The sequence below is a fragment of the Talpa occidentalis genome, unplaced genomic scaffold (genome assembly GCF_014898055.3).
Source record: "Talpa occidentalis isolate TD23 unplaced genomic scaffold, MPIMG_talOcc4v2.1 talOcc4.9, whole genome shotgun sequence".
NCBI classification, from domain to species: Eukaryota; Metazoa; Chordata; class Mammalia; order Eulipotyphla; family Talpidae; genus Talpa; species Talpa occidentalis.
Window position 1 is genome coordinate 104,582,699 of NW_023605305.1, and position 15,679 is coordinate 104,598,377.

Sequence of the window (15,679 nt, forward strand, 5' to 3'; positions counted from 1 at the left end):
CAATGGAATCAGAAGGGGTGTGTTTTCCAGACACAGGAGTTACAAACCTATTAGTGCTGCAGTTTCTTTAGATAAAACCTTCCTAAAGTCATACCTCATTAGATGGCATTTGCTTCCTATACGTTGTCACTTTCAGAAGATTTTAAAAAGTATGAAGATCCACTTATGGATCTTCCCCTGAAACAGCAAACAAATGTAGCTAATAAGAAAAATGATGAGCTCATTCCTGAGTTACCTGTTCTCTTTCCTCCCCCCATAATTTCTACATGGAGATGATTTCAAGGGGCTGACATTTGGGGCCTCTGGAAACAACAGAGTTTTCATTTCTGTTTGGCAGTGTTATGATCTTTTTATTTGGATAAATACTATGTAGCATTTAAATAAGATCCTCTTTCCAAAACAGCCAATGGGGATTTGAGAGAAAACAATTAGACAGGCAGAGATTAATGTTATTCTGCTATATTTTGCCACAGACAATGCCTAAATTTTTGTCTAGGAGAACATATAGAAAAAACGTGAAAAATACTTTTATTTGACTAAAAAATACCAGGTTTCACTGTTGTCCCAATAATGTAAAGGATTCTGTATATTGAGATGGAAATGCACAAAAAACTTCCTTAAAGAAATCAGTTTCTGGCCTTGGTTTCCTCATAGATAGGGTGAGCTAATGAGGTTAAATGTAACCTCTTCTTTCCCTACTCTTATAAAGAGTAAAGAAAGAAGGGCCTCCCTGGTGGCACAGGCGATTGAGTTCCACTCTGTGAAGCTGTCCACAGCCTCTGCAGTGCCGGTTCGATCCTAGCCGGCCAGTGAGGTTCCCACATGGTGCAGCAGACCTCTCCTGCCGCCCGCTGCTCCCCTCAGCAGTGTACTTCGTCAGTCTGCCTGTTCTGTTCCTCACTCTGTCTGATGAGTCCTCTCTCCCTCCCACGCATCTGGCCTGTACACCAGTTCTTGTATAAAAATAAAATCTTTAAAAAAAAAGAAAAAGGAGTAAACAAAGAAATCCAGTCCTATATCTGTTCTCTGATGAGCTATAGGTCTTTCCATATTAATTATGCTGTTTAAATTTAAATTTCATTTTAATTTGATTTAAAATAATATAGAAAGTAAAGGATATATTATGGAAATCTTTTGGAGAAAGAGAAAAAAATTATTAATTTTATTATTTTAAATGTTGGGTGAGTTACAAGAAATGAAATAAAGTTGCCATTTAATCAGCATCAGTTACATGCCAAGGAGTTTGTTATACACTTTAGATTTACATATTGAGCTTAAGGAAAGCAAAAAAGTTCCAGTGGAAGTCGCTGGTTCTATAAGATTCTAAGAACAGCAGGAGAGGAAGGGCTGAAAGAAAGCACCAGATCAGAGGAAAAGTCAACACTACCTTTCAAGAATACTTTTTCCTTATAATCCTGTGAGCCCATATAACATATGACCAAGTCCACAGAAGAAGACCTCAGGGAACACATGGGCAAATTAGCCCCTGTCCTGTCAATCAAGCCATAGACTTGCAGTGATTATTCTCTGCTGCTAAGCATGAGGACAAAGTGCCTTACATTCTGGTTCCCTTTATAAAAGCTGAGCATCTCCAAATGTCACCCTTCCATCCTGCAACACTTTTTTAAAAAGTTGAGCTTCCTTTCCCAGGAAAAGAATGGAATATTCCAGGTGATCAGAAGGATAACTGTAGGAAACTGAAAGAGTATTGGTTGGTGTGCAGCAAGCAAGAAAAATGTTTCCAGTGACCTAGTTTACAAGACTATAACCTTGTATGGCAGAGAGAAGACACAGCAGCCTGTAGGACAAGTAGGAGTTTCATGATCAGAGGTGAAACAATTCAGTCTGACATCCCTCTGACTTTGAGGCTAAGACCACCAACTGAGTATACTTGGCAAGCAGTGCCCGGAGTCCTTGCTCAAAGGACAGGATGACTAGAAGCAAGAGTGTCCAAAAATTGCTGATTGGCTGCTGGGATTTTCAGCCACATCAGCACAGGCAGGAAGGAACACTATCAAGTCGGCCTCTCTGAATGCTATGGACAGGGATGGAAAATGAAAGTCGCCCTAAAAACTAGGGGGAAAATTCCTTTTCCAGTGAAAAAAGTGAAGAGCAAAAATATTCCTCCAGAGTGGACGTGGGCTTTAGCTTGTTTATTGCTGTTTGTTTATTTGTTTTTAATCTGCTCCCAATAATTTTCCAAAAAAGAATATGGATTTCACATATTTCCTTTAAAATTGTTTCTCTAAAACAAACAGGTACTTGATTAAAGGGCATTATTTGGAGCACTTTCTACATTCATTTCAATCGAAAAGTCTGGCGAAAAGCTGAAATGAGCTGTAGATATAAACTCCTTACTTTCTGAATTATCCCATTATTCCTGAATTTATGTAGTGTTTTTTCAAGCAAATGATTTGTAAGAATATTGTGCACAAGTAAATCAAAATATTTTATGTCTTTTTAGATTTTTTATTGATGAATCAACTGAAATTTGGGATTGTGATTTATATTTTGCTGTTCAAACCATAATTAGGGCAGTACTAGACTTGTAGATGAGCTCTGAACAGATCTTTTTATATTTTATGAATACCAGCAAGGAGAAATTATCATGTAGTCATTTGTGCCTGAAACCATTCAGTTTACCTTGATTGAAAAAGCTATCTAAACTCCCAAACCACCTACTAACTCAGCATCCCTGAGTGTCTGAGTCTAATTCCTCTCCCTATTTATGTTCTCAAAGTTTGAGAAGTCTGGGCTCATTGCAATCATGATCGTATAACTAGTTGTATAACCATTTGTTTAATAATCTTTGTTTTTCCTGTTGTACTTTAAGATACCTAGGAAAGGGAACTTGCTCTGTCTCGTTTCCTGCTGAAGCTCAGCACCTAGAATAGTGCCTGGCAGATATTAGACCTTTATGAAATACTCTTCATTGCTCTTAAATCATTAATCTCTGGTATTTTAATGTATTACATTTGTCCCCAAAGGAGATGTAATCCAAGACCCCCAGTGGATTCCTGACAATGCAGACAGTATCTAGTCTTATAGATACTACATTTTTCTTATGCATGCACTCATACCTATTGATAAACCTCAATTTATATAGTAAGTACAGTAAGACAATAATGACAATAACTAATAATATAGTGACTAACAGTTTACTGTAATAAAAGTTATATGAATGTGTTTCTCATTCAATCTCTTATTGTACATCATTTTTGCACCAAAGTTGATTGCAAGTAATCAAAATTGCAGACACTGAAAACTCAGATAACTCAGATGACCATTGTCTTCCTCACATGGAGTATTTATCTCTTAAAGAAAGAGGTGAAAAATGTGTTGATTGGCTTTTTTATGCACCAGCATTATATTAAGATAAGAAGCATTACCTCCTTGGTCCTCTCAATAACCCTCTAAGGAATGAATTATTATCCTCACCCTACAGGTTATTTATTCAAAGCTCCATAGCTATGCTGGGATTTAAGCCTGAGTCTGTGTTACTACTGAGTATTTTCACCACTTCTTACTTCTTTCATGTAAGAGAAAATAATCCCTATGGTAGAACGCATGACATTCTTTTCTGACTGTACATTCATATTACAAAGACAATCATTTATGTTATTTATGAGTTGTAGCTGGTTTCATTGCTTGCCCTTCTGCCTCCTAAAGTCCTTTGTCGATATAACAGTCAGAATAATCATTTTCAATATAAATCAGGCCATGCCACTCTCCTGCCTTGAATGCCTCGGGTTTTTTTTGAGCTCCTAGAATGACGTTCAAATTCCTTGCAATGGCCAATAAGGTAGTCCACGGTCTGGCATCCCTGCTTTTCAGACCTCAACTCTTACCACAATCCCTTTTGATGGCTATGCTTCAGTCACACTAGTCCTACTTGTCCTAGACTGAGTATGGCAAGCTCCTTCTTTGCTTAGAGCTCTTGGGCCTTCCTTCTGAAACTCTGCCATCCTCATGTTCATGTGCTACATCCATCTTGCTAGTCAGTCTCAACTTAAGTTTTGCCTCTTAAGAAACTAATCTAGGGCCTCCCCTGTGGCACAGCGGTTGAGCGCTGGGCTGCGAAGCTGCCCGCAGCCCCTGCAGCGCTGGTTCAATCCCCGGCTGCTCCCTGGCCACCGGAGGAGGGTCCCACATGGTGGGACCTCTCCTGCCGCCCGCTGCTCCCCTCAGCAGTGTATTTCAGTCCTTCTGCCTGCTCTGCTCCCCGCTCTGGCTCTGGTGAATTCTCTCACCCTCCTGCGCTTCTGACTGTACCCAGTGCTTGTATAAACAAATAAAAATAAATCTAAAAAAAAAAATATATATATTAAAAAAAAAAAGAAACTCCTCTAACTCCAAGCTAAAATAGTCCCCTGATCTTGACCGTCATTGTACTACTCTGAGATATTTTCTCCTCTAGCCAAGTCAAATCTTTACCTCATTAATCCTAGCCATTCAGATCTCAGCCTTATTATCATTTCCATAAACCATTCCTAAAGGTTTATACAGAGGAGAGTCTCCAGTTGTAGACTTTTTTGAAAATCTGTACTTATTCTTTAAATTATAATTACTAAGTTTTGTTATAACCATTTTAGCGAACTGATATCTTTTTTATTTATTAATTGTGTTATTTCTCAAAACAATATGAATATAGATCCTATAAAAGTAGAAATATTATATGTCTTTTTTTTTCACTGCACTATCACCCAGAGATGAATGGTTCTTTTTCATGAAATTTAAAGTGTAGGAAACAGATTTTAATTGCATATTTAAAATCCCTAGATATGCATGTAAAGTATTTAAATATGTATTTAAAATAACATAATGCATATGTTATAATGTATTATTATGATTACCATGATTATACCAAAATATTCACTTAACATTATAATTAATTTAAGTAATTATTAAATTTCTTTAATAAGTAAGAAAGAGTGTGATGAGTACCAAAAAGGAGGCACAGAGAACTGAACACACAGAGCTTTCTGTTGCAGTGTGGATGAGGCCAGAAAAACTTCTAATCAACTGATGATTAAGCTGAGACTTTAAATGGAACTAGGAGTTAGCACATCATGGGGTAGACTGTGGGCTGAGATGTCAAGGGGAGAATGTAAAGACATTCCATAAACACAAGTGTGTTCCACACTCCACTCTAGGCCTTTGCACACTCTCTGTCCCACTGCCCTGTTCTCTTCAACTCACAACTATCTAAACATACATTCATTTTCTTTATTATCTGTCCCTCTAACCCATTCAAAGAAATGTTCCATGGAAGGAGGGACCTTGTCAGCCTTGCTTACCCCTGTCCTTCAATGTCTAGAACAATGATTGTCCTTTAGAAGATGATGGTTACATAACTTTTAGATGAATGTGTGAAGTCTTGAAGTAGTAAAGGTAAAAACAAAGCTCTAAATTAAAAACCCTGTGCCTACGACATAAGATGGAAGGGGATAATAATGTAAGATAATTTGCGTTTGGGGATAGGTGGGTAAACAGGGCAAACCAGTAAGTCATGTGTTAAGGCAGTTGGATTTTATCCAAAAATAATGAAAATATTTAAGTTTTAAGCAGCTGTGTTATGTGATTCCATATGTGGTTTTAAAGCATCGCTCTAGCTAAGGTGGAGAACATGATTTGAAGAGGCCCAAAATGAAAGAAAAGGAGACAGAATTGGAAAATTTTACAGTTGTCCACATGAGAAATGACAGTCTCTTGGACCAGGGTGGAAGTTATGGCAATAGAGAAGAAAAATTGGATTTAAAAAGTATTTGAGTAATAGAATTGGAGTGATGTAACGGATAATGGGATGTAGCAAGTGAGGAGAAAGAAGACAACTTTGACTCAGGCTTGAGCCACAGTTGAATGATGAAGCCACTGTCTTAGCAGGAAAATCATGGAGCAAGTTTTGTGCACAAGGTGAAAGTTCAATGACTATGTAGACTGAAGGGAACTTTGAGATGGGTTCCAGTGGGTAAGTCCAGGGCCAAAAGGATACACACGTGCAGGGGTCAGGCCAAAGTTCTAAACTCTTAGCAGTAATCTGCATTACTATTGATTGATTACTTGCTTTTGTTGTCACTGTAGAGATGAAGTTCTGGAGTCATATTGCCTGAACTGAAATCCTGAGTTCCTTTCACTTCCTTAAGTGGTCTCTGCCAAATTACTTATTACCTGAAAGCCTCAATTTCCTCATATGTAAAAGGGGTATAATAAAAGGATCCACCACACAGGATTGCCTTGAAGATAAGAAAAGGTAAATAAGGTATAGACATACAACAGCCTGGTATAGAGTGGGCACTTAATAATGTTTACAATTCTCAGCCATTATTAGACTTTTTGGCACTAGAAAGGCTACCAAATTCATGGATTTTGTAAAACATTATAGTAATAATACAAAGTCAACAGTCTCTCACAGCCGAAATTTTTCCACTCTTCATTCAACTATAAATCTCATAGTTCAACTCCTCAACAATAGTTATACCAAAGTTCTTATTTACAAGCTGGTATCTTTCTTTCTTCTAGCAAATATGATACCATTTTTGACACATTCCGTTCCATATTTCTGCTGTCCTTCTGAGTATACCTTTGTCATCTTTGTTAAATATTTACTGAAATAATATGCCATACTCTTGTAAGGAATCTTTGCTAGGAACTAAAGTTGCATGCCTTAAATTTCTGTCATAATTATTTTTCCTAACTAAATCAATGAAAAGCATTCCAAATACAACATTCTTCCCAGAGGTGTATGGCAAAATTTGGCGCTGAATGAGTGGTTACCTTTTGACCTATATTAGATAATATATATTTAAAAGCATAAGTAACTTTATCAGTTGTCATCATCTTGTTCCTATCCATCAAAAGACACTATGGAATTCAATAGAAATACTAAGTGGGGGTGGGAGGGGCATGTGCATACCTAAAACATATAAAGAGGAGTAAATTGAAATGGAATATGAATTATAAGACAGGTTTTTAAAACATAATGAATATTCAACCTGGAAGGGACTCTAAAAATCCCATAGGAGCTTCATGACGCAGCTGTACTAGCTAATGTCCAAAGATATTAAATGAAATGCTTAAGATTAAGCAAATGTAGCAAGGTCATGATAAAACCCTGGTCTCCTAACTTCCAGCACAGTGTTTCTCAACTATCCTGATAGTTGAGATTAGCAGATTTGCTATTGTACTTTAAACTGATTCTGTTAGAATCATGAGTATGTTCGTTGCATTCAACCTACCCTATCTCTACTATAAAACAGACTCAAACTCAAGTTAAACTGATTGTGTCTTCTTTATTTAACCATATATTATAGTGCTAAAAAATAAATAACACACGATAGACAATTAACAGATTTATGCAGCGAGTCATTGTCTACAAAAGATTTGAAAATAAGGCTGACATCTGTTACAAAGAAGGATTAATTAGGTATTACTTTAAATGATGAATTCTGGCTCCATCTCTCATGAGAACAGTTGGTAAATGTACTGTTCTAATTAGGGATTTGGATCAAATATCATTTTATTCTAATCATGAAGCCTATTAAGATTTTTATTAATACTATCAGTTTTACTAACTATGTACATCACACATGTTTATATGACAAGCACACATACTTTTCCTCTGGTGAAAAAAATCTTAAAAGTGGTATAAAACTCTTACAGTCATGCATTACTCATTGAGGGTTAACCTGATGCATTATAATTCCCTTTCATCATACCATGCCTTCTTCATGATATGTTATCTAGGATATTATGGTATTAAAATCTCATAAGATCCTATAAAAAATAAGTGATAGGAGGAGCAAGTCTATGCTAAGAGATATGGCAGGTGTAGCTTGGATCATGGATTTGTATTTGGTAGGAAGGACTAGATCTTCCAGGTATTTTCAAGGACAAGCACTTGCCCTGTCCCTGTTGTCTCATCTGCTATCTACCTACTGCCATCTAAGTCCAGTCATGTGACCTGCCCAACTCCTATAGTACAGTGTTTGGAATGGAATGCAGAGGGAGAAAGAACACAGAAGTTAAAATATGGAGCCCTGTACTTACAGCCTGCATATCATCACTTCAGGATGGTAACTCAAGCCCCTAAACTCTGCATATCTTCATTTTATTGTATATTAGGTAGCGATAATTATGATCAAAATATATATCCACTACCCAAGGGTTATTGTGAGGATTATAGGAGGTAGTTTATGGGAATAGCATTTAGTGTTGCTCAAAGAATCACTTATTCAATATTTATCAAGAAACTCTCTTAGAATTTGTGAATAGCTGCAATAGATTTTTCTAAAATCAACTACGTAGATGAGGGAAAGGATGGAGGAAATTAAAATGAAAACATATATGTATGTGAGTAAATATTAAAGAGCTTGCAGATTTCTATTGAAAATATGCCTTTTTTTTGAAGAATGTATACTTATTTTTGGGAAAGAATTATCTTGATCTTACTTAGGGCGACAATAGTATCACCTCTCTTTTTAAAGGTTTCATTGTAATGGCAGAAGGAAAAACCAAGTCATCCCATTAAAATAATTTGGACATTTGGTAACTCTGGTTACATGAGGTGACCTGCTCTGTTGTAAATGCATCCCCACTTCCACCACCGGATGTTGTCTCTGCAAAGGAAAAAAAGGTGATGGTGGCTGAGATAAAGCTCACAGTCAGGTTGAAAAAGGAGAAGTATATTTGCTGGATAGATTTTCATAAAACAGCAGAGCCTTGAAGGAAAATGTGTGTGTGTGTGTGTGCATGTAGAGGGTAATTAGATAATTCAACTTAGATTATAGATGAATGAATATCAAAAAGAATTGTAGATGCTAAACAGGGAAATGTCCCAGAAATGTTTAAAAATCAGTCCTTCTTCATGTGTGTTCTATGCTCCATTCATATTTAGACTCAAATTTTTAAGTTTCTTAAAGCAAATTTACAGTATCTTTCACCCAGCAGGCCAAGCAGACATCCACAATATCAAGTGACAAGGAACTTTCTGGAAGCAGCAATTCTTACCTGGTCTTTATCTTTAAAAATGCATTACAAGCAAAGGCAACCGTTCCCGAAACATTACTTATCCCCTGTGCCCATGGTTGTTTCTTAACAGCCATGATGTCCTCTATCTCAATAGTGAGACAAATCTTTGTGCAAAGACCAACTCAGGGTAAAATTTTAAAAAATTGTGTAAGACCCATTTTTTAAAGATTTATTTATTTATACAAGAACTGGGGTACAGGCCAGAGACGTGGAAGGGTGAGAGAATTCACCAGAGACAAAGCAGGGAACAGAACAGGCAGACAGACCAAAAACACTGCTGAGGCAAGACAGGAGAGGTGAGGTCTGTCACACCATGTGGGCATCTCCTTGGCCTGCTGGGATCAAACCCATGCTGCAGAGGCTGCGGACAGCTTCACAGCACTGCGCTCAACCCACTGCACCACCGGGAAGGCCCATGTAAGACCCATTTTTTAGAATTCTATATGACTACAACTTTCGTAGAGTTCCCTAAGAGCATTTATTCTTACAATGCATTATTCTTACAAAGATCATCTTATTCTTAGATGATCTACTTTACTGAAGAAAAGATTGCCAATGAGAAAAATTAGCAATATATTTTAGCTTCTAAAATGTTCATATCTAGACATATTTCTAAAGGAACAATAAAGGAAAGGTATTAACCTTCAAATTGACTATGCATTGCAGGGCACATCTCAAAGGTAGACCACATGAGGCTTACTGCTACAAATACCAAGTCCACAGCAATCTCTTGCATACACTGGAACCCTGGAAAAGACTGTCTCCTAAGGCAGCACCCCGAGATCTGTGCCACCATAGATATGGTGGAATAAAAATTAAAAGAGGGGATTATAAGTGGGTTATTCCCAGGAATAGGGTTCCAGTTTCAGTTTCGGTTTCCCTTCCCCACCCAAGGGAGCCTGGAGGGTGGAGCTGAGTTAGGAGGAGAAGCTAGAAAGGAGCCTCAGGTAGGAAGGAAGCAGGGTGGAGAGTGAGGAGGAGACCTGGAGGAGGCACATGGAGCAGAGAGACATGTGAAGAAGCTACACTGGCTTCTTGGTCCTGGACTGGTTGAAACCGATGTGGATGAGAGACCCGTGGGGAGGCTAACAATGCCAGCTTTTATCTTGATTTTAATTTTGCCCTTTTCCTCCCAGACTTTTCTGCTTCTGACCCTTTTTTTATGGGTCCCCTCAGGAAGGTGCTTTAGATTTGTGGCAGACTTCAGGCCTTGCTTTGGGCCAACCCTGTTTGACTAGGCATTTGCCCATGAGGGGATGGGTAACCTTGGGTGCTTGATTTGGAACCTATATGCTTTGTCTTGTCTGTATTGCACACTAATTGTATAAAAGTTCCTTTCCATTAAAGTTCTTATATCTTTTGTCTTGATGGGGTGGATGGCAGAACCTATTTAGGGCGGTCAGGTTTGGGGCCCTTAGGGTGCCCCTCTCCCTGCCCTGTAATAGATTGATAGTCCCCAGCTCAACTAGCTATAATCACACCCTGTAGACCGCCTTTGTTGCTTCCCTCTCATTCTCTTGTCCGACTCTGGCAAAACTGCCATCTGCCTCGAGGCTGTATCCTTGAAGCTGAGCATCAGTGAAGTGATTTATACATCATCTACCTCTTCTCTTGAGAAAGAGTCCTTTTCTTTCTATTCTGAAACCCAGGCTCTCACCTTCTCAAGGAATTTACTTTGATTATTCTATGCCTCTCCTCTTAATTTGAATTATTTCTATTAACACATAAGCAAATTATACTATTTCAGGCTTTTAAGAAGATAAAAGCATTCCATATTTCAACAGTTACTGCTCTATATTTCTCTTTTTGTTTATATCCAGAACTTTTTAATAATTTTCTTTTTGCCCTGGCTTTATGTCTGCATTTTCTATTTACATTTCTATTCACTTGAAACTGTCATCTGCCTGCAACACCCCATCTCACTCACTCTAGCTAAAGTGAACTCCGGGGGCCTCACTGGTGGTGCAAGGGTTAAAGTCTGAGCACTATCAAGCTATTGCCAGTCACTGCTGCATGAGTTCGATCCCAGGCCAGGGAGGTGAACCACATGGCGCAGCAGACCTCTCCTCTCTCGCCCACTGCTCCCCTCAGCAGTGTATTTCAGTCAATCCACCTGTTATGCTCCCCACTCTGTCTCTGGTGAATCCTCTCACTCCCCACCCCTGCACCTCTGGCCTGCACCCCAGTTCTTGTATGCATAAATTAAGTAAATCTTTAAAGTTAACTCTGATTGCCATATGAGATTAATAAGCTTTAGACCAAATTTGCCACTATTTCCCAAAACTTGGGCGTCATTGTCTCCTTAACTCCTCACTTCCTTCTACTGCTTTCACAATTCTCAGCCTCCTTTGCTAACTATTCCTCTTTTCAACCTCTCAATGTTGGAGCCTCTTGGGGTCAGATATAATCCAGCTTTTTATTTTCTTTTGGACTCTCTCCTAGAAGGTCTCATCCATTCCCATAACTTTACATATTAATGACTCAAATTGCTGTCACCAGTCCTGACTCCCAATTAACTACTTTATTCATACATTTACATGCTTGGGGTCATTGCAAACAAACTTGTCTATGTGGAACTTTTATGCTTCCCTCCACTACCCCTTCCACTGACTTTCCATTTCACTTACAATAATATCTAATCTCTTTAACAAGCACCTAAGCATCTACATCTATAAGCATCTAGTAGGTCTTTGTCCAGATCTTACTGGTCTCTTGTTTCTGTATGACAATCTCCTGAACCACTTTCAGTTCCTAGAAAACACCAAATGCTTGCCTGCCTCAGGTTTTGCTTTTCTTTTTTTGATATGTGGTCCTTTTACTTCTCCCCGCCCATAAGTTATTAGTCTTCATTTGGCTCAGATCAACTCATCTATTTGCTTCAGTGCTAATTCTCCAATCCAAGTTAGTTCCCACTCCCCAGCTGTTATTCTCTCTAGTAGAATCCAGTTAATTTACCTCATAGAAGTTATCACAACGTTCAATTATATAATCATCCGCCTGTGTATGTTCTTCATGTAGAAACTAAGTGCTATAAAGCAGAGACATTTTCTGTTTTGTTTACCATTGTGACATACTGTAGGGTAAGGAAAAATGTCAGGGTTTTCTGCCCTCCCGCCATCAGGATAGATGATGGATCCTTGCAGTCCTGAATGCATGCCTGATGGCGGGCACCTGGAGTAGGGTGTGGGCATAGGTAGATGGGATTCACCTGGGCTAAGACTATGCTTTTTAAGGGCGGCATCACGGGGATGCCAGCAGCAGTAGAAGCCAAAAGAGAAGCTGAGAGAGAAGCAGAAAAGGCCGGAGAACCCAGATAGAGTGAAGACTTGCTGGGGGCTGGGAGGCCTGCCAGCTTCCCAGCCCCCCAGCACCCCTGCCTGCTGTGTACCAGGTAAATCCCAATAAAAGACCTGCAAAAGCCACTGAGGACTCTGACTCCTCCTTCACCCAGTCTTCTGGATCATAGAAAACCTGCACAGAGTCCTATTCCTGCCCCTACACATCCTGTCTGTTATGTAGCCTGGTTCAATGACCATGAGTTCCTGGACCAAATGAGGACCATAGGTGCTTCAGCAGATTAAACTACTCTTGACACTGTATTACATTGCTCCTAAAATTTAAACTGTTAGCAAAATAGGGCAGAAGCACAACTTTAATTGACCATTTATTCCATTGAAAGACATCCCAAGAAACATTAATTTTCATGTCATTAATAAAATCAAATTACCAAATTCAGTGCTTACTCTCACCAAGTAAAATGCTAAATAGTTGACATTTAAAAAAATGAAAATATTTTACCTGGGGCCTCCCGGGTGGCGCAGTGGTTGAGCGCCGAACCGTGAAGCTGTCCCACAGCCCCAACAGTGCCTGCTTGATCCCGGCCAGCAGGCGAGAATCCCACATGGCGTGGCAGACCTCCCCTGGCTCGCCCGCTGCTCCTCTCAGCAGTGTATTTCTGTCGTCTGCCTGTTCTGCTCCCCACTCTGTCTCTGGTGAATCCTCTCACCTTCCTCCACATCTGGCCTGTACCTCGGTTCTTGTATAAAAATAAATCTTTAAAAAATAAAAAGAAAATATTTTAAACAATGTATATAGAGACCGAGTGTATCTTCTTGGTCACCTGGGTATATCCACTGTTAAATAGGACAATGTGCTATGGGAGAAATCCCTTTAATCTTGAGAAAGGAGGATGATTAAATTGTTACTGACTTGGCCTGTCTGTTAAAACATTATTTTCCACCAACCTATTCACTAATTAGATAATACTTGTTTTTAGAGTTATTTCCCAATTTTAAAGATCCAGGCAGTTTCTGTGGGTGACATTAGCCAACCTAGACTCAGAAGGGCATTTCTCAAAGAACTACTACTGTTTTATTTTATTTTTATTATTTTTAAAAGATTTATTTTTTATTTATGCAAACAGGAACTAGGGTGTAGGCCAGAGGTACAGGGGTGAGAGGATTCACCAGAGACAGAGTGGGGAACAGAACAGGCAGACTGATGAAATACACTGCTGAGGGGAGAGACAGGAGAAGTCTGCTGCACCCTGTGAGTCAGCTTCCTGGCGGGGAATCAAACTTATGCCGCAAAGGCTGGCAATTGCTTGACAGCACTAAGACTTTAACCCCTGCGCCACCAGGAAGGCCCTGCTTTATTTCATTATGAATAAGAACAAGAACAATAATAGATAGCATGGACTGAGTACTATGATGGTCATTTTTTTCATGCATAATTTTCCTAATTCACTTAGTTGTCTGTGTGTTCTTACAGTTTGCTGAACTTTAAGAGGATTATTCTGAATCCATTGCCAGACAATTCAATAGTCATTACTCAAGGGTCAGTTATGGGAGTTTTATTAGTTTCCATTGATGATGTTTTTGAGATTTTCTGTGATCCTTGTATTCTTGTGTTGGCAGCTGCATTTGAGTAAATAACTTGTTGACAGGTCAGTAGGGAAAGAACTTTGCCAGTCAGCTCAGCTTGGGGCAGTGGATGGATCAGCTGGTAACATCTACGGGTAGTGCAGGGAAAATGAAAAGGCTAGGGCTCTTTTTTGCCCCCCCCCACCACAGCCTCTATGGCTGCCACCTGCAGTCTTGCTTTCCTCCCAGATTTCATTGCCCACATCTGATGATGTGTTATTGTAAAAAGCACTTGGGAGTGCGAGCATGAGGCAGTCACACCTATGATTACAGACACCTGGCTGAGAAGCCAGCGACAGAGGGGAAGAGATGAAAAACCAGAGAGAAGCCAGAGAGAGAGCGTGGAGGTTGCAGGGGCTGGGGGGCTCGGTGGTTGCTGCCTGCCTCCCTCATGCCTGCCTCCCTGCCTGCTGGTCTGCCTGGAACTGGTCCCCTGCTTCAGCATTAAATACCTGATGAATTGATCAAGCACTCCAAGATTCTCTTTTCAGTTTGCCTGAATCATCCATGACCCTACCCACCCTGTGAATGGTTGCCCTGCAGGTAGGAAAGCCTTGTATCGAGGCTTTCTATTTGGATGAGGCTGCTGCCTACACTCTGAGGTTGGTGAGGAGGGTGGCCAGTGCTTGTGAGCCTCAGGGGAGTGTGCATTCTAACAGGGCTCCACTTTCAAGCAGTGCCTGTGGTGTCCTCCCTGGTTGGGCAGGATGGCTTGCTGTTTGCCAAATTCATATGGGCACTAGCTGGGCTCTACAATTATCTTTGGTTGTGTGGGGCTGCATGCTGTATTCCCTGGAGGGAAAGTGCCATTGGCTGGACTCATCAGTAGTCAGGGTTTCAGGTTGTGCTCTGCAATTCCTCCTGGTCAGCTGGGGCCTCCCCAACTGGAGGTGCCACTGGCTGGATGATGCATTTAGGCAAGGTTGAACTCAATAGTCAGATGTGGCCTTAGCCTCTGCTCTGTGATCAGACAGATGTTGTGTCTCCAGTTTGAATGGTAGGCCATTAGCTGCACTCTACTTTTAGAAGAGGTTGCTGACCAGGCTGGCTAGGTGGAACATCTAGCTGCAACCCCTTTGGGGTGGGGTAGATGACAAAGTTCCTCATTTGGACAAGGTCACTGCCCCAGGTCCTTAGTCAGATGGGACCACAGGCTATGCTCACGACTGGGCAGGGTCACTGGCCGGGCTTCTGCCTGGGAAAAGCTGCAAGCTATTGCCTAATCAAGCAGGTGTATGCTCTGCTCTAATGCTAAGTGGGGTTGTAGGCAATCTCTTGGCCTAGATACTATGAACTGTATTTCAAGGACCATCAGACAGTGTTACTCTTCAGTCTCCAAGTCATATGGGGTCACAGATTATTTTCAACAGTTGTGTGGGGCTGCTGGATTGGCTTTTTGTGAAGGAAGGGCATAGAATGTTTGCCACGGCTGCTGATATTACAGCCACAGTTTTCAGAGCAGTAGATCTGGATACTATGCTTAGTAATTGGACAGGTATTCAGATTTGCTCCCCATGCTAAGGCAGGACTATAGAGTGTGTTACATGGCCACCCTGTGGTTGGAGACCCAAATCAGGCAGCCTGGCAGCCATGCTCCCTGTACAGACAGGGTCATTGATTCAACTGTAAAGGTCAGCAGAACAGCTGGTTGGGACCTCTGCTCACACTGTTGCAATAGTGTCCTTTGCCAAGATCTGGATTGCTGGCTGCTGTAAGCCCTCTCCTCCCAG